General features: G+C 49.0%; 1 long non-coding RNA gene across 1 annotated transcript in view; it reads left to right on the top strand.

Annotated features, from left to right (window-relative positions):
* Positions 1-17468, top strand: part of LOC144139463 (uncharacterized) — a 40852-nt gene extending 23384 nt beyond the window's left edge. Inside the window, exon 3 of the long non-coding RNA XR_013316218.1 lies at positions 16845-17468. This is a non-coding gene — a long non-coding RNA (uncharacterized LOC144139463). The remainder of the gene's footprint in view (positions 1-16844) is intronic.
* Positions 17469-19810: the final 2342 nt, after the last annotated feature.

Raw genomic sequence — 19810 nt, 5'->3', positions numbered from 1 at the left:
ACGAAATGACATAACCTAATTAAAAATGCGCGCATAACCAGAATTTTATTCCATTAGAACACAAATTTGTAAAATTTCGCCTGGAAATTGGTTCTAAACGCAGGTTTTTTCCTGGAAAGCATACTTCTAAAGGCCGATCCACACAACGGACCGAGTCCGCGGTCCAGTCGGTGACGTGATGAGACGTCACGGTCCGTCGCGGTCCGATCCAGAGCAGAGCGCATCCACACGGCGGACCGGCGGAGTGGACCGCGAATGGCCGACCGTCTGAAGTCGCAAGCTAGAAGGTTGAAAATAGGCGTTGTTTGGCTGCGACAACACGTTGTAACGCCCAAGCCTGCACGAAGCGTTTCATCAACACAATAACAGCCACCCGCATGCATGCCGGGCGGGCACGCTCACGAAGCCGCCGGCGTTGTTCGCACGAAGGCGACACGACGAGCGGCGACGGCGAAGGGACCCGGGCTGCATACGGCTCGTCACCGCTCGCTGGAACCGAACTCTTCCCGTAAACTGAGGTCTACATGCGTGAAACAATGTGATAATGATGGCTAGCATCGCACTAGTAAGAGTCATAGGACTCGCTAGTAAAAGCGCTGATTAAGTATGCGTCGCGATTGTAAGCCTAGCCCGCCACCTATCCCACCGGTGGTGATTGACAGGCTCCTTTGAGCGCTTCGAAACAGCCGCGCTGCCCGCGTTGTTCTCCATTGGCGCAACTGGACTCGGATCCGCCCACGCGACGCGGGCGCTGCCAGACCACGCTGGTTGATGTCGCGGTCCGCCGTCGAGACTGCTGACCGAAAAGCCTCAGCGAATATGTGGACCCCGAAAGCCGCGGTTCTGCGGGGTCCAACGGCGGTACGCGCGAACTGGTGACGTCTTATCACGTGATGCCCGGACCGCGGTCCAAATAATGGTTTTGGTCCGCCGTGTGGAGCAGCCTTTAGCGTGTTGCAGCGTGAGACACAAATGCGGCGTATGGCCAGTCGGGCTCTCATTTTAATGATGTTATTCATGTTCAATTGCGCTAAGTATACAGACGAACGGACACTAGCGGACAGGGACGAGGCCCCTCGTCCCTGTCCGTTAGTGTCCGTTCGTCTGTATACTTAGCGCAATGGAACATGAAGAACCACCAACTAGCCCCATTCTACGTCCTTTTGAATCTCATTTTAATGCTTAAATCCGTTTCAACGCAAGAAAGCTGCCGCTGCCTCAGCAAGCGCTCGATTGCTCCTCCCACCGGCGCTTCTCCGCAGCCTAATCAGCGCGCGCCGTGTGGAAAGAGAGAGACTTACAATCTTTGAATACACTTATACAGTGCATGCTTCGGACTTCCGCAGGTTTCAGGGTAGTGGAGATGGCCCGGTTTCTAATTTTATTTTTCTAGGCCAATCAGTCAGCTCGTTCTAGCAATTGACCAAGAATATCGTGGCAGGAGCTAAGCAAACCACTTGATGGCCCTAAGCACAAGAGGAAAACCCCGGTGTGAGCTTAGCTAGCAACAGAATCATGATAGAAAAAAAGCGCAAAAAACATTTACGTCTTCACTGTAATGATCGAGAGTGTTCACTTTCAGGAACGTAAACAATCCCCACATGTACGTGAAAAAGCGTCCGCCTGCGCGCGCAATTTGAGCACCGCGCCCAGCGCTAGCTTAACTAGGAACAGGATGGAAGGCGAGCGTCTGCAGGCTCGCAAGAGAGTGCGTAGAGTGAGAAGCGAGAACAGGTATGCAAAGGTATACTTCGCGCTTGAAGCTTCCCCGCGCGTACATCATGCTCGCGCACGGAGCGAAACCATCGACCGCCGCGAAGCAGCGCGACCACAAAAGACCAAAACAAATTCTGTCTTTACTTTAATGAGAGTGTTTTCCGGAACTTATAGGTACGAAAAGGTTAAAGTCCTGAACACTTGGACGCGAAATCACGCGTCGCGCGAACGTCGGCGTCGTTCATTGAAGTGAATCGCGTTGAAGTGAATCGCGATCGAGGTTTCGCTGGACGCACTGCCACTGCTGGCACGTTTCAATCGCGATGGAGAAGTTAAAATAATCCCTTCGCGATTTGCCCTCCATTTCATTCAAGCGAGAGTTAAATGCGGCGCTCCCCGCATTAACAGCCTCTCCGCTTACACTTGCACATAAACTTGCACTGCTAAACACGAGGTGGCGGGTTCGATTTCCAGCCGCGGCGGCCGCTTTTCAGATGGAGACGAAAAGCAAAAACGCCCTTGTGTACGAGATTTCGGTGCACGTTAAAGGTCACCAGGTGGTCAACATTAATCCGGAGCCGGAGCGCCTCATCGCCTGTGTATATTCGGCACATTGAACCTTACAATCAATCAATAAATCAATCAATCAATCAATCAATCAATCAATCTAAAGAGCAGAGATATTGGCAGCTGAAACTGTGGCCCTAAAAGGAGGCGACAATCCCTTTCCCAGCCCATCCTACCCTTCCACTTTCGCCACAGTTAGTTTACTGACTAAGTGACTGACTGACTGCGCCGTGATCCACGTTTGATGCGTTGGTGATTAGGCGGGGATTAGAATTAGCAACGAGGTGCAGGAGCAAGACAGTATCAGTGAGCGCCTTTTTTCAACAAAAATTGCTCCCACCTCCCCTCGCGGGAACCCCTTTGTAGATGCGACGCATAGCGGGTTCCGTTGTGGTTTCCGTTAGGTTGATTCTTCCATCACGTGAAACGTGCCGTGAACCCCTTGCTGCGGCTATGAAGCAACACAATCCAACACAATACACTTTAATCCAATCCAAATCCAATCCAAATCAAATCCAAATTCAGTCCAATCCAATCCAATCCAAATCCAATCCAATCCAATCCAAGCCAAGCCAAGCCAAGCCAATCCAATCCAATTCAACCCAATGCCCCTCGCGAGAGAGTGTTCGCTATCCTAGAGGAGAGGGGGTGAGTGGCGGAGAGCGCAGCTCGCGCGGCGAGAAGAATGGGGGAGGGGTGTGGACGGACAACGCCGTATGGAGGGACAAAACGAGTGAATGAGATGCAGTCGCATCTAAAAATTGAAAACGCTCCTTCTTGCTCCATTTAAGCTGTTGCGAATTCCTTTCCGCGGTGGTAAAAAAATTGGCACCGCTTGCCTAAGTGGTGCAAGGCTGGAGTAACAGCGCAGCTGACGGTCCAATAGCTTCTTCGGGTTTCGCTAAGCTTTCCTAGTTCTTTTTCCAGGCTTTGCTTAGTATTTTTAGGTTTTGCGATGGTTTTGCGAAGCTAGGCCAAGGGTTGACGGGGTAAGGCCGTTCGCGCCACCCATAGATTTGGGCGCTTGACGTTGGAAGTTCTCTACTACTGGAAGCCCGCAGTCGCTTTGCCGGCTATTCCACTTGTACTCCACATCACGAGCACGGTGCTCGGAATATTCGACTCTTCGCTGCCTTTAGGCACGGAGGCTTCGGCGCGATACTCGGGGAGTCGTCTCATATGTTCTCGAGCATTGACCCGACGGTGTTCCCGCTGCGCTTCTTCTTCCTTGGAAGTTACACACTTCTTCGGCTGTCCCATGTTTTGCGGGAGTCAAAACGATATGATCGCCCCGGAGTCACAAAGCCCACGTGTCGCCGGCGGGGCGACACGGAGCCACCGCGTCGGCGCAGTGACGTCATAGCTAGGCCGCTTGGCTTTCCGTAAGCAGCGCGCGAAGTTACGCGAAGCTTGGCGGCACGTTCGATCCGGCTACTCGCGCCCGACCAGATTTTTTTATTGGTAGTTTTGTGCTGCCGCCACCAGGAAAAGCTCAAGATAAAACAGCTCCGCTGTTAAATACATTGGTTACAAGGTGATTTTCGCCACGCTTGGCAATTAGCCGTCGGCAGAAGTTCAGCAGGCCACATTTACCTGCCAAGTGCTGCATCGCTATACGTTCATGTCGTGACGTCTGGTGCTCTTCGCGTTGACCAGGTGGCAAAAGAGTTCGATGAGCTTTTTGATAATGAGTCCAAACTCCATTCGTTGAGCTGAGCGAAACAAAAGCTTGCAAGTTATGCATTCAGCTCGGATGTGTGTGGGCTTGCGATGGAGAATTGTCGAGGGAGTGAAAAACCATGTTTAAGCTACGGGTAACTTCATCGATCGCAAGCTAAAAGGTCTGGCAGCGTTACGAAAGCCGAAGAAAGCCTTACGAGCATACTCGAAGAGACCGTATACGGTCATATGGGCGTTCTCGATATGTCTGCGGGAACAATAGCCGCCTGGTGATAGGCTTTGAAGAAGTCTCGCTTGCTTAAAAAAATTCCCTCGCACTTCCCCGAGGGGGAGAGTGTGTAAGTGCGAATGCACGGTTGTTGATTGCGCGATTACGGTGGATATCGTGATCTTGGAGTGGAGAGGAGGCGCCCAACACCCGCAGTCACTGAGCGGAGAGAGGAGGAGGAGAGTAGCGCCCACCGTTACGGCGAGGGCTACACGAGCGCCCTCACGCGTCGGAATGCGGAGCGCCCGCTACGCGAGCGAGAGCTCTCCCGCCCGAAGTGGAGAGGAGGCGCCCAACACCCGCAGTCACTGAGCGGAGAGAGGAGGAGGAGAGTAGCGCGCGCCCATCTCCCCCCGTTGCTTGGGAAGACGAGGAGGAAGACGAGGAGCGCGCGCACCCGCAGCTGTTGCTATGCGGACGACGGCGGCGGACGATTCAGGCTCGCTTAAGAAGTGCATTCGCACTTAATATTGAGCCGGCTAAAGTGGCGGTCAAGACTTTAGAGTTCGGTAAAAAAAATACCGCTGCGACATGATCGTTTCAGAGCTGAGTGGTTCCCCCATGACCACCGGTCACGACGGTGCTCTTTCGATCCGACATGTTTGATGACACCTGGCATCCTGAGGATGGGCGGACGATTCCAAGTTATAGCGTGCGCTGTAACTCTCTACGGGCAATGACGCAGCACTATCCGGCGCGGCACTGCGGTCCAGCGGAAACAAAAGCCCTCTTGTGGGGGAGTTCGTTTCGTTAAGCGTGCGCTGTGAGGAGTTACAGAGAGGAAAAAAAGAGACAAAAAAATCAACTCACCCTTTGTAGAAGCAACAACGATCGGGGAAATGCAAAGCTTCTTCTTATCGAGATGATTCTGTGCACGGCGAGTGTGCTCTCTAGGAGTTTAGTGATGCGGGGATTCCATGGCTTTTTTTCGCACTCACCCATCGCCGTCGTTGGACGGGTGGGTGCATTTTCAGTATAATTTTTCACGTCTACGCACCCCTTTCGAAACCAAAACCGCTTAGACCATGTCGGAATGGCGCACTCACATAGACGCCGGCTTCATAAGGCGAGGGAACTAGGTTCGATTCCGACCGCGAGAAGAGTTTTACTTTTTGTTAAGCTCAGCTACGACGACCATCATCACTGCGAGAGAAGATTGACTTTTCTGCCGTGGTTTCGGGTGGATTATATATGCCACCAGTGAGAGGCTGGAAGCTCCGCTTTAAAAAACGTCACTCATTGTGGCGGCGTGTGGTTTCTCTCACCGTGTTATCTCCCGTGTGGAGCTGTGGACCGCAGGAAAATCGGCGAGGATCTTGTTGGCTGAAAATGGCACGCCATGTCGAAGTCTCGCTGTACTGGTACCGTTGAGAACGCCATGTATCAAGACGGTGGTCATCGTGTCCGCAAATCGCCGCGAAAGAACATCCGATGACAGGTTGTAGGAACAAGTAGAGCGGGCCTGCTTCATGTATGCAATAATGAGCAGTCACTAAACCTTGCGGCGTATTTCGAAATTCTCTGCGAGTGACCACTGGCCCTTGGTGTGGATCGGCGAGTTATTGTCGGCTAATTAGAGCTGAGGCTATTTACGAGCCTCACAAATTATGCAGACCACAAGGCCGTGGTCTACAGCCTTTTGAGTGCTGCCTGACTGGTTGTGTTCAAGCTGTGTTCAATTATAAGAGTGGTAGGTTGGTCGCCGTACCCAATTCCGATGCGGTCAACGGAAAGTCAGGCACCCGCGACAGCGATTGCGCTTGAACTGATTTATTTCGCTAGAGGGAGTGCCCGTAACGCGTGACGAGCACCGATCGCCCGCCGTTAACCGGAAGTTCTCATCTGCTTTGAACACGCCCGAAGCTCCAACCCTTGTGGTCGTCATGTTGCGCGGCGCACCCTTTGTTCCCCGTTCGCTGCAATTCATTGAAATCTGTTCGATCAGCGGAGCAATATAGGTCGATCTCTTGCGTCCGTCTACTGAAGGTAGTGCGTCATGCAGGTGTAGGAACTGTTTCCCAATACTAGGGCACTGCATGGTCCCGGGCTGACCCAAAAGGCCAGGCCCGTCCAGGCACGCGGGCCGGGCAGGGCCGGGGGGCCCAAAGCATTTTTGGCGGGCCCGGGCCGGGCTCGGGGTTGAACCCGTTGGCGCGGGCAGGGCTAGGACTTGCAGCCATAAGCATAGGTCGTTGATATTTCCTATGTAAATTGTATAAAATAGCGTTGAAAGGAATGTTTTGAGTTTACTTCCGCGCGCTTGCTGATGTTAGTTGTACGCAATTGTTTTTATATTTTTTGCTTGGTGAGATAGCCGTGTACTCTTGAATTTGACTTTCATGTACGGCATCAAGATTTTAGATTATGCTGGTATAACATAGCTTACATGGCACTACAAGAGCGCCGTAGCGGTAAACGGATTAATTCAGACAATTTGAGACAAACGGACTAATTCAGACAACTGACGACATTGCAAGGTAAAGTGCGTGCACTATATACTTAACCCAAACTGTTTGAATTTCAGTCCATGAGTGCTGACCGCACGAGGTGCTCCGTCTGGGTGCGCGCTACAAAGGGCACTGAGCCAAATATAATAAACAAATTTTCCCCAGAGTCTATGCTGTGCCTGCTCGCGCACAGCATAGACATGAGCTATCAAAGTACTAAAGTAGTACTGCTACTAACAGCCGGCGTATATTTAATGATGGGAAGGCAAATACTGATGACATTGGGGCCGAGCTTGACAATTACTTTGTTGTCTTCGAGACACTAGCTGAATAACTTTCAATGCAGCAGCTTTGGTCAAATTTGAAAGATAAGCTTTTGGATCTACGTGACTGTCACGTGCAGTCTTCGCTGTTATCTAAAAGGCGTCAAAGAAGCAAGCCATGGTTTACAAAACAGTTACATGCCTTAGCACAGAAACGGAAAAGGGCTTATCACAACCATTTGCGCAATCCGTCCATTCGAAATTTTCGTAAGCGTAAGGAAATTGCGTCTCAATTAAACTGTGCTAACACAGCTACGAAAACTGTTTATTTTCAGTCATTTCAATCACGACTTCAGCAAAATAAAAAGGAACTATGGAAGTATGTGAAAGGAACGAAAAAGGACTGTTTCAATCCCTGCTCTGGAACAGAATGGTGTCGTCATTGAAAGTGCTGCTGAAAAAGCTGGAAGCTTTAATTCGTATTTTAACTTTGTTTTTTCCGTCTCAGGTACGCAAACAAACGCGTACCGTTTATCTGTACCTTCTCCGGGTGAGTCTCAGATGGACGATATTGTATTTTATAGCCAAGGAGTTGAAATCCTGCTAAAGGGCCTAGATGTATCAAAAGCTTCTGCACCTGACGGACTGGCTAACGCTCTCGAAATCCTGTGCGCACATGGTGTTCCGGTATTTAGTAATAATCTTTGAAAAAATTTTACGCGATTGTTCCTTACCTAGTGATTAGAAATTGGCGGCTGTTGTACCTACTCACAAATCGGAACCACGAAAAATTGCTTCAAATTTTCGTCCTATATTGTGAACAGCCGTTTGCTGAAAAAGTTTAGAGCATGTCTTATTCTCGTCACTAATGAAACACTTAGAAGCCAATTATTGTTAAATGAACATCAACATTGCTTTCGCAAGGACGATTCCTGTGTTACCCAGTATAGAATTTACTCATGAGGTAGCATGCGTGCTGGACAACCGAACCAGTATCGACTGTAGTTTTTTGGATTTCAGAAAACCGTTTGATTTGTTCCCCCATAAGTTATTATTGCAGAAAATGACCCAATACAAAATTAACCCGCAAGTTATTCACTGGATCTCAGAATACTTACATTCAAGGCAGCAGTACGTCATCGTGAACGGTGAACAGTCATCCACTACCAATGTGACGTCCGGAGTCCCTCCGGGATCAGTACTCGGCCCATTGTTGTTTTTAATGTATATTAATGACATCACCCTGGACGTACAATCATCGATGATAATGTTTGCAGATGACTGCATCGTTTACAGAGTAATAAACTGCGAAAGTAATCGGAGCGCAGTGAAAGATGACTTGGGCAAGATAAATACATGGTGTGAAAAATTGCACATGAAACTTAATTTGGAGAAGACAATGTTTATGACGTTTCCTAGAAAGAAGGCTGAAGCTTCGCCTTCGCATGCTGTAAACAAGAAGGTTTTAAAAATAGTCTCTGTGTATAGGTATTTGGGCGTAATTTTCACCCCAACTGTGTGTTGGCACCGTCATGCTGATTATGCGATAGCTAAGGCGTGTAGATCCCTGTGGTTCCTGCGGCGAAACACGCGTGATTTTCTCCAGTCCACGCGGGAATTACTGTACAAATCATGCGTACGGTCGATACATGATTACGCGAGTACGTATGGGACCCGCCCACTGCCCTCGGTAAAGATAAATCGGAAAAAGTGGAAAACATGGGCCCCGTTATGTCCTGGGAAACACTGTTAAGAGCCACAACTTCAGCATGACGCGCGACAAGCAAAGTTTAGTATGGGAACAGTTGGTCACACGCCGGGCTAAGCAGCGTCTGAAGCTTTTCCATGATGTATACTTATCTGAAACTTGTATTCCTCGTGACAGTTACATTTTTCCACCTTATTACGTGTCTGGACGAGTCGATCACATTTACAAACTGCGGGAGTACCGATGTAAGGCAGCAGCATTCAGTAATTCTTTTTTCCCTAAAACAGCTTTCCAGTGGAATCGGTTGCCTTCAGCGATTGTTGTCGCTGTTGGTAGTGATTCCTTTTTTCCTTTGTTAGAGTCCGCTGAATTGTTCAGTTCATGACGGGTGTTTTGTTTTGCGGTATAATTATTGTATTTGTTTTCGTCTTACTTTATCTTACCCGCTAAAAGTTTTTGTACATTTTTGTCAATCTGCGTTACATTGTGTATTGAGTGTACTTGCAACTAGCTGGCTAGGCTGTACTGTATTTACTGCAAATTGAGCTTTTGTTCTGTCTTGTAATCATTCCCCCACTGTATTCTCCCCACTGTAATGTCTTATGGCGCTGTGGGTATCAAATAAACAAACAACACTTGCGGACCCTTCTTAGGATTAGAAATAAATGGCCGGGTCCGGGATGGGAATGGGGTTCAAAAGACGGCTTCTTTCTGGACGCCCGGGCCGTGGTTAGCCCTAGGCTAGATGTTACGGTCCTGGGTAGGGCTCGGACTACATGAAGTGCCCTCGGGCCGTGCCTGGTCCTAAAAATCAGGCCCGTGTAGGGCTCTACCCAATACGCCAGGGGATTCTATCAGTTGGTGGTGGTAACACCATTAATTGGTCTGGAAACCACCGCCGAGGCGGTTCTCATAAACGCCGATAGAGGGCGCAGTGATCTCGCTGGAGTAATATCCTGTTTTTCTTGCTGGGAAGGGAGAGGGAACCCCCTGCCACTGACGTTTGCTTTAGGATTGTTTTGCGTGAACCCTAGAATTTGCGCGGCGACGGCGCTGCCGTTCACGGCAGGCGCTGGTTCACGGTAGATCCGACAGAACAGAACTACAGCTCCGTTGTTTGAGCTGATTTCGCAGTGGGCGCAGCTGGCTTTATTTTCATTAGTACCAGTTCTCCATGCTTAAACGATTTTCAAGGCATTTTTCTAAGGCTGCATGAAAGACGAACACGCAAAAGAATGTTACCCTAGCTATAGGTTGCAACGTCACGAGAGACACTCAACTCTGTTGCAAACTAGGCAAATAACAATGCCACGTGCGGTGGTGTGGATCGCAGCATTGCACTTGGGTGGCAGTTTGGTTCGGAGCTGTCAAGTTCATAGAGGCAATTTTCGCTCCAGAAGTGAGCGATGAAACCCGACATCAAAAAGTAACAAAATCTATTCTCGTATGTGCCCCCAGTCATCGCTCCAAAAGCCACGTCCTTCGGCGCACGTCTATTTGTTGGAGCTCGTCCGACAAAGAATTATGACATCCGATCTAGAACAGTTATAATTAGGCTCATTATTCTGAGTAACCGACGAGCACTTTACATTCTTCACCTGTAGAATAAGATAAAGAAGCGTGCCCTGGCTTCAGCAAGCACAAGTTGTTCCTCAACTCCGGTATACAACATAACAACCACGCAACCCTAGTTTCTGGCGAAAAAAAGGAAGCTCTTGATACAAATTGCTTTACTGCAAGATTCGGTGGGGCACGTATGTTTATTGCCACACCATCCGTTGATGTTATTTGATGGCGTTGGTTTCTCAAGACATTTTGCTCCCGCAGAGCCGTTCCGTTTCATAGTAAAACCTTACTCTGTACCAGTGCTAAGTATATAGGGGCGAACAATGTACCACAACTATATTTTCAGTTGGCACGTTTTCTACATGTATGCCGACCTACAACAGCTCCCCTGTTTGAACAGCTTGCAACGTATTGCAGCGTCCGGAGCGCCAAGGATGTTCCGCCCAAAGGAGAGAACGACAAATTCCTGAGATTCGGCGTGGCCAAAGGCAATGCGCATGCCTCGTCGACACCTGGCGCTCGTTGCCCGTCGCGAAATCAGGAAGTTGGAGCGCAAACACTGTCGTGTCTGGCTCTGTGGTGACAGAATAGGAAATCGGCACCAAATGTCTGCCTCGTCGTGAGCAAGCGAAAACCAGATGTGCTAGTCGACGGCAAACTAGGAAACCGGGAACATAGAACTGGTAGGTGAACACGACCGGGGCAGACAGCCGCCACTTCTACGACACCGAAAAGACTGCAGGCAACAGACTCTTTCTCGAATCGCGAGACGAGGGCAGCATCGTACTAGTTTTGCACTAAACTTTCGAGACCTGGAAATGAATTCAACTTGAATTAGCCGCAAAAACATGTCGATCCACACTATGGGGCCACTGGTCGCTCAGAGTCAATTTTAGCTACGCCGCATCTTTGGTTAGTTGCACGTTGCTGCCCAGATGAAGTAGACCGTTTTCGAGGCCGATTTACTCGTTAGTGCAACCTATCGTTGGACGTTCAGTGTCGGTGCTTTGTACCAACCTTTGAATACACTGCGTCCTCTCCGCTACAACCACAACCCGACTTCAAGCTTTCGTGCCATTTTCGGTCTACACGATCCTTGCCGATTTTTCTGTGATCCAAAGCCCAACAGAGGTGAGAACCCGGCGGGAGAAACCACACGCAACCTTCAGTGATGTTTTTAAAGGAAATATTTCAGTATTTTGATGATGTCATCTTTAGTCCACCTAAAACGCCGTGAAGAAAAACCAACTTTTTTTTGTGATGACAATGGCCGTGGGCGAAGTGAAGAAAAAGTAAAACTGTTCCCATGGTCGGAATCAAACCAGGTTACCTCGCTTTATGAAACTGGCGTCTATAGATTGATAATTTCGGCATAATCGAAGCAGTTTGGGGTTGGATAGGGTTGCATAGACGTGGAAAATTAGATTTAAAACACCCCTCCGTCTATCGACGACGATTTGTGAATGCGAGGAAAAGCCATGGAACATCCGTATCAGTAAAGCACTAGAGAGGACAATTGTACAATGACGTAGAGAAAACGTCCTGCGCATTTCACGCAAAAAATAACTAGAAAACCAGAAAGTAACAGTCCCTTATTACGTAAAATATTTAGGGGATTTTTTTACCAAATAACTCCCCCCGCCCCATCTTTCAATAGAGCGCAGTAAAAAGACGAGCCTGCATGAAAAATGAAAGAAAGGCGTGCATCATGCTGTCGTCTCAAGCGGCTACAAAGAGTAATTTTGGGTTGTTTTATCGATTTCGATTTGGTATACATCACTCGCTGTTCGATTGAATGGGGAAAAAAAACGTTCGCCCGGCACCCTGCACCAAATGGTATGGGAGTGTCAGAAAACCCCATCCCCAGCTGGCCAGCAATGACCTCTGAGTCCAGCGTAGCCTGACGGAGAGAGCCAGGGCAGCAGCGCGGATCAGGTCTTGCCCAACCGGGCGGGCGCCCAACCATCAGCGCCTGAAGCTTGTCATCATAAAGTTTTCACTCACTCACTCATTCACTCACTCACTCACTCACTCACTCACTCACTCACTCACTCACTCACTCACTCACTCACTCACTCACTCACTCACTCACTCACTCACTCACTCACTCACTCGCTCACTCGCCCTCTCATGGTGGCCTGCTAGCAGAATACGCGGGGGTTCTCGTCTTCGCGGGGAGCTGCGAGGGACAACTTGGCCCTGTTCGTACGTTTGCGAAATATGAATGTTTTTAACTTCCCAACTACGCTGGTTCGATTGGTCCAACATGGTCAAGTGTTAGTTTTTATTGCTTTTAGTTTCTGCTTAAATGCCCGTTCTTTGCACTAAATAATATGTCACTATACATGGACGTCGGCCGGGGGTGCGAAGGGGGCATTTGCCCTTCCCTAAGCCCGTCCCCCTCCCGCAGCAGAATTGCCCGACCCCTCACCCTTCCCCCTTCCCTTCGAATACAATGGGTTTGTACCCCCTAAATAATAAATCCTGACAGTGCCCCTGGTTGGAGACAAACCGTCTAGTTTCTACTTACTGGACAATTTCCCGATCCTCTCACCCTTCCCTCTTCCCTATGAATACAATAGGTTTGTACCCCTCAAAAGTAAATCCTGACGATGCCCGTGATTAAAGACAAGCCGTCCGGTTCCTGTTTACTGTTTGTAACTTCCCTTGGCGTATTTCATGGGAGGCTGTGGCCATTACTACGCCAGCATGGCCCATCCTGCTCTGGTGAGGGAGTGCGTTACCGCCAATGGTCGCTGGGATCAGGCTGTACCCCAAGCTTCCTCGTGCACTTTCGTCAACACGGGGATTTTTCAAAAAGTCTGGTGGTATTTTTGCAGCACCGGGATTCGAGCCATGGTCCTTCTGCACGCTAGGTGGATGCTTTACCTCTACGCCATCGCTGCACTCCTAACAACGCATCCGCAGCAGGTCTTTAGCCGAACGGCAAAAGTAATGCCTGTCTTTAAATCTGGTGGACACTGATCCCCCCCTAACTTCAGACCCCTTTCTTTAGTTACCGCTCCTTTATTTACCCATTACCGCTGCAAGAAGAAAGCTCATGGCAGCTGCATCTGACCGGTATTCACCTCTGGGGCAGAAACTTGGAGGCGCGCTATTAGGGTTCAACTGAAATTGAGGATGACCCAGCGAGCTATAGTACGGAAGATGATAGGTGTAACGTTCAGGGACAAGAAGAGAGGGGAATCGGTCAGGAAAGAAACGCGTGTTAAAGACATAGCAGAAATTAACAAAGAACGAATGTGGGCAGGGCATGTCTCAAAGGGTAACAGACTGTATCCCAGAAGGCAAGCGTGGCAGGGGGCAGCAGACAGTCAGATGGGCAGATGAGATCAAACGGTTTGTAGGGATAAATTGGTCGCAGTTAGCACATGACCGGGATAATTGGAGACCAATGGGAAACGCCTTTGCCCTGCAGCGGGCGTACATAGGCTGACGGTGATGACTTCTCTTGATAAGTGCTTGCGCGTTTGAGTTACTTCGGTGTCATTGAACGTCCACCTATGGGAGACCCGCATGCCATTTAGTTGGAGATAAAAACCACCCCAACTTCAGTTTTGTGGTCTAAAGCATTTGAAAGCACGTAAAAGCTCGACTGATACTGGAATGGAGGAACTCTGTCTACGCGGTGTTCTTTTGAATTGAATTGGATGCATGATGCACAGTGTTTGAGATTGCGGCGGACGTCCATGACAGCCAGGTGGAAAAAATTATTCCGGAGTCCTGTACGACGGTGTGTCTCATCGCCTTTGTAGCGCTGCTGCGTTAAACTTCCTAATAAATCGAAATAATAAATTAATAAAATCAATCATAATTCACATCGCCGTCACCTCGAAGCCTGCTCCACGACGTGTTCGCTTGTTGTAAGCTTTCTCCGTTTTGTGTTTGTAGTGGAAGACCACTATAAAATTCTGCATACCGGTATTTATCCTGTAAAAACAAGAAATTCTGCAGAATCGCAATTCTTGGTGCCCTGTTCTTATCAAGCTGTGTAAAAGACAGGTCACGGTACACAGGGCGCAGATTCCATGGTCGTGTAAAATCAGTGATGGGTGTCTTGTGAATGTCAAAAAAGGAGACCTTGAGCTCAGAGGCTTCCTCTATTACCCTAAGTGAAAAAGGCGCAGAGAATAAAGGACGACTTAAAAACAGTTGCTGTAAGGATGTAATAATAATGGTGGAATTGAAAAGGTGGTTCGTCAGGGACATGATTTTCGAGGCATACAACAAGTCTATGTAAATCCTCTGGTGAATAAGGACCATTTATCACACTCAGCGTAGAGGTTCTGGACTGGTCTCGTGCGAAAAGCGCCAGATGCAAGGCGTAGCCCCAGGTGCAGCACTGGATCGAGCATTTATAGAGCTGTCTTTGTTGCAGACACATAAATGATACTTCCATAGTCCAATCAAGACCCCACTAGGCTAGTAAAAATACGCAAGAGGACTTGCTTGTCCGTTCCATAGGACTGCTGTGACAAAATTTAAAGAATGTTGATAGCCTTTCGACATTTATGTTTCAGTTGTTTAATATGAGGGATGAACGTAAGTTTTTCATCCAAAAACGCACCTCAAACTTTTGTTCTTTCCTCACAGCAATCTAAACGCCATTAAGGGTAATGTGTGGGTCCGGCTGGATCCCACGCATCCTGGAGAAGACAACACAAGTGTTTTTTCTGGGTTAAGTTTAAAACCGTTCTTGCCTGCTCAGCTGGCAAGTTTTTTGACACCGAGCTGGACTTGATGCTCACAGATAGGCATATTTCCTAATTAAAAAGATACCTGGACGTCGTCTACATACATTGAATGTAGGTGGCAATGCCTTCCGAAGGGAGTAAATATTAACTATGAACAGACTGCAGCTGGAACTCCACCTTGTGGAACGCCGTTTTTTTGTACATGAACCCTTGAGAGTGGCCTACCAACTCTCACACGAAATGTTCTTTCGGGCAAATAACTAGCAAGAGTGCTCATCATGTTGCCTGAGACACCGAATGACTTAAGGTCACTGAGGATCGTGTAGCGTCAGGTGGTGTCATGCGCCTTCTCAAGCTCAAAACATACCGTTGCGCAAAACTGGTTATGAATAACGGAGTCCTTTATATAAGACTCGAGCGCGACAAGTTGATCGTTAGTGGACCGGCCTCCACTGAAGCCTGCCTAGCAGCTCTCGAGAAGACCATTGTATTCAAAAAACTACACGAGCCTCCTGTTTATCATCTTCTCGAGGAGCTTGCACAGGTATCTTGTCAAAGCAATGCGCCGGTAACTGGTAGGAGAGGAAGGGTCCTTCCCTTCCTTCAGAAAAACCACTACTATAGCCTCCCTCAAAGAGCGTGGAATGTGCCCCGAAAGCCATATTTTATTGTATAGGTGTAGAAGTGTCTCAAAGGTGTCTGAGTGTAGGTGTTATTTCATGGTGTATGTGATTTTGTCTCCACCTGGAGCCCAAGGCTTACATGTGGTCAAGGCTGCCTTCAGCTCATGAATTGAGAAATGAGAATTGTATGAAGTGCGCGACCTGTAGCTATCACGCAGGGGCTTAATTTCTACAGATGTTTTGTGTTTCATGAAACTGTTTATGTAGGGTGCTGAACTGGACACGTTTTTGAAGTCTTGTGCGAGTGTGTTAGCCTGGTCTTCGAGTGTGTTCCCTGTTGTGCTAACCAGGGGCAGGCTGTGTGTCTGTTGTCCTTTGAGCTTACGTATATGTGTACAGACGTTGTGTGTGTCTGTGTATGAGTTTATGGATGCCAAGAAGGTGCGCCAACTCTCTCCGTTTGCCCCACGGCGCACACGTTTTCCATACGCCTTTGTCCGTTTTAACAAGAGGAGGTTACTCGACGTGTGGTACCGACGAAGGATACCCCACGCATTGTTCCGTTCCTCTCGCACCTGCCTGCAGTCCTCGTTCCACCACGGCCTCCTCTGAATGCCCGGGGCACCAGAGGCGTGGGAAATGGACTTTTCGACGGTGACGAGGCGGTGCACCGTGAGGAGTTGGGTAGCTTCTTCAATGTGTAGCTGTTCTATGGATGTGTGGTGTAGTTTGTATGTCTCTGTGAATGTGTTGCAGTTAGCTCTTGCTTCATTGAACCTCTTTTGGTAAGATGGACTGCATGGGCTTTTGCCTATGTATGTTTGTGAGGTGGGCAAGTGGTCACTACCATATGGGTCCGTGCACACCCCCCCTAAAGACAAGGAAAGAGAACTGTGGAGCCAATAGCCAAGTCAAGATATGAGTATATGTTATGTCCTGTGTTATGGTATGTAGGCTGTTTCTTATTGAAAAGGCATGCTCCAGAGGATGTTAAAAACTTCTCTATCAGGCGACCTCGGGCATCCGTGCGAGAAGAGCCCCAAAGGGAATTGTACTCTTTAAGGTCGTCTGTTAGGACATATGGTTCATACAGCTGGTCAACCAGCGCCTCGAAGTCCACGACGTGTTCGCTTGTTGTAAGCTTTCCCCGTTTTGTAGAGGAACACTTTGTGGTTGATGCCATGCGGTATAATAATCTGTGTATTATATGCAAATACAGCAGCCGTCACTCAAAACTACAGAGAGCTCATTTCAAATTTATGCTGAATGCCTTTTTTTGTTCTCGTTTCAGCTAATAGTCGCGGACTGCGCAATACCCCAGGAGGTTGTCAAGGAGTCTGTGCATTCGATGGAGTACTGTGGACCCTATCATCTTGTGACTAATAATTGCCAGACATGGATTGTTGCACTGCTCAAGAAGTTAAATCTGCCCACAGAAGTTCTTGCTTGGCTGACCGCTGAAGGAAATTTGAATGGTATTGCCTCTTTTTGGAAGCTCCTCAAAAGTTGGCTGTAACGACTTTCGAAGAGAACCAAATATTTCTCTGACGGCAAACTGTTGTTTCCGAGGTTTTCAATACTTTTTACCGCCATTGAAAGATTTTTTCGTTATCTATGAATCGTTCGCAGTTATGCCATGTGACCTTTTTGCACTCAAGCTTCAAGCCTTGTAGTTAGAATAAAGAATATCCCTTTGCGTCTCTAGTTTCCTATGCAGTAACTGATACATGGGCAACTGGCGGACATCATTATAAAAGAATCGCACAGTCGCAATAAGGGTATACGAGCTAAAAAACAGCGACTTGTCTCATACGAGCCAAAATAACGAGAAAAAGAGCAGCGAGAAAAGGAACAGAAAGAAGCAGACCAGGCCCACTCCAGCGCCTGTCGAAGAGTCAACAGACGCTTCTGATAAAAAAGAAATTACAAAAAGTGCTATGGGAGGCCTCCCTCTAGCTTTCCACAGGAAAGGTTGCGTACGCAACCCTTGATTCCAGACGTCCGCAATGGGTACTTTCCGCGCTTTACACGACGACTCTCTTCTAGTATATATGTACGTACATCCAGCTTACTTCACACCAGAGTTGTCAAGATTTGTTTGGTTTCGGGATACGTAACGCCTATGACGGGCATAGTACGTTCAAGTCATTACTCTAAACCCCGCACGGGGCACCTTTAGTATTCATGGTGACGGTGTTGGCGACACCGCGGACCCCGAGCCCCCAACATAAACTGTAACCTACCGTGGTGATGTGTTTAAAGGTGAAGGGTAGAAGCCTCAAACGGTGGCCGTCGGAGCCCAGGTCAAGCTCCGGCGGATGGGCTCCCTTTCTGTTTACCAGGCAGGGAGCTCCTTGACCCCTCAGGCTATCAGGGTAAGGTTTGAGAAGAAAGTACCCCCGTCCCCTGCTTCTTTTACATGCCATATGGTAAATCGTAAATCCCCCCCCAAACATGATCGGCCCCTGAAAAGAAGCCGCACCGAAGGTTCATTTCCGCCACTCCCAACCCACAGTCTTCCAAAGCCCGATAACTACCCCCATTTTTTGGTGTTGGAATCCAGTGACCAAGAAAAGCCTCTTGCATCACAGTCCGTGTTCCTAATATCGAAATTTCTGGAGGGCATCATTGGTGACAAATATAAGGCCAAAAAACAAAGAACTGGAGAAATCCTGGTTGAAGTACACAACCAACAGCATGCAAAGATTCTCCTTGAACAAACTCGCATAGCCAATCTTGAAATCAGGGTGACACCCCACCGGAGCCTGAACAGTACTCAAGGTGTCATCTCCGAAGTAGACCTGATGAATGAGACAGATGCTGACCTGCTGGAGGGCCTGAGAAATCAGGGCGTGACAGCTGTGAGACTCATAACTATGAGGAGGGATGACAAAGTAGTTTCGACCAAGCACATTATCCTTACTTTTGACCGGTCCACACTCCCAGAGTACGTCAATGCAGGTTTTGTACATTGTAATGTCCGGCCCTACATTCCAAACCCGCGCCGCTGCTTTAAGTGCCAGCGATTCGGGCACGGAACCAACTCCTGCCGTGGTCGTCTGACCTGCGCAAAATGTGCTCAGCATGATCATCCATCCGATAATTGTCCATCATCAACCCTCACCTGTGCCAACTGCCAGGGGCCCCACGCAGCGTGGTCCCGCACTTGTGAGAAATTTAAGCAAGAAAAACAAATCATTAATGTAAAGGTCACTGAGAACATCACCTTTCCAGAGGCGAGAAAGAGGTTCGCCTCTTTCCCTCTGGGGAGGTACGCCGACGCAGCTCGCCGGGGGGCGGAGCGGCGTATGGTGTCCACAGGGACCCAGTTCAGCGAGTCTGACCTGGTCCCTCACCCGCCCCCCCCTGGGGTGCCTCAGGCAGCCCAATCCGTCGCCACGCCGCTTGCTGAGGCAGCAGCGGTTGTGGTGACAACCTCTTCTGTAGGGACCGGTGCCGCTCCCGTCCCTGCCTCCCCGTCCTCCAGTGCGTTGGAGGGTGCCGACCGGATGGACACCGGGGGCCCCGCATCGGCTCCCACCGCCACCGCACCTCCTGTGCCACCTCTGGTGTCCCGGACACCCTCGGCGGTGGCGGCTCAAACGAAGGGCTCCCGAAAAGGGGCCAAGTCCGAGGGGCCTGGTCCGCCGGGCACCCTTCTTGCATCCGATGAGGAGATGGATGTCGCGCCGTTCCTGCCTGCAACGCAGCGCAAGGAACGGCCTCCGATGTCCAAGCCGCCAGAAAGGCCTAGAAATCCTAGAATAACAGCCCCGAAAGACGACACATGAACAAAAACACGCACACACACTCCAGTTATTCTTAAATTTAAATAATGGGAAATGAAAACATCATCCAATGGAACTGCAGAGGCCTCCTTAAAAATCTTGACGATGTGTATGAGATGCTGCATGCCAATCAGCCAAGTATCATGTGTCTCCAGGAAACCCACCTCAATTCTAAACAAACAAATTTCTTGAATAGGTACATGGTATTCAGAAAGGACAGGGTTGGCTGCACACACTTTTCAGGAGGTGTGGCAATTGTCGCCCAGAAATCTTTAGCCTGCCACCCTGTCACTCTGAACACTGTCCTTGGGGCTGTAGCAATCCGTACAAAAATATTTAATAGGTTGATAACGGTATGCTCCATTTACATCTCTCCTGATCATGCACTCTCGAGCTCTGACTTCGAGGCACTGGTCGACCAGCTGCCCGAACCGTACATACTAACAGGCGACCTTAATGCGCACAACTC

The sequence above is a fragment of the Haemaphysalis longicornis genome, unplaced genomic scaffold (assembly GCF_048455015.1).
Source record: "Haemaphysalis longicornis isolate Haplotype H1 unplaced genomic scaffold, Haemaphysalis longicornis Haplotype H1 scaffold_5, whole genome shotgun sequence".
NCBI classification, from domain to species: Eukaryota; Metazoa; Arthropoda; class Arachnida; order Ixodida; family Ixodidae; genus Haemaphysalis; species Haemaphysalis longicornis.
Note: the sequence above shows the minus strand (reverse complement) of the source record. Positions and strands in the feature narration are given on the sequence as shown.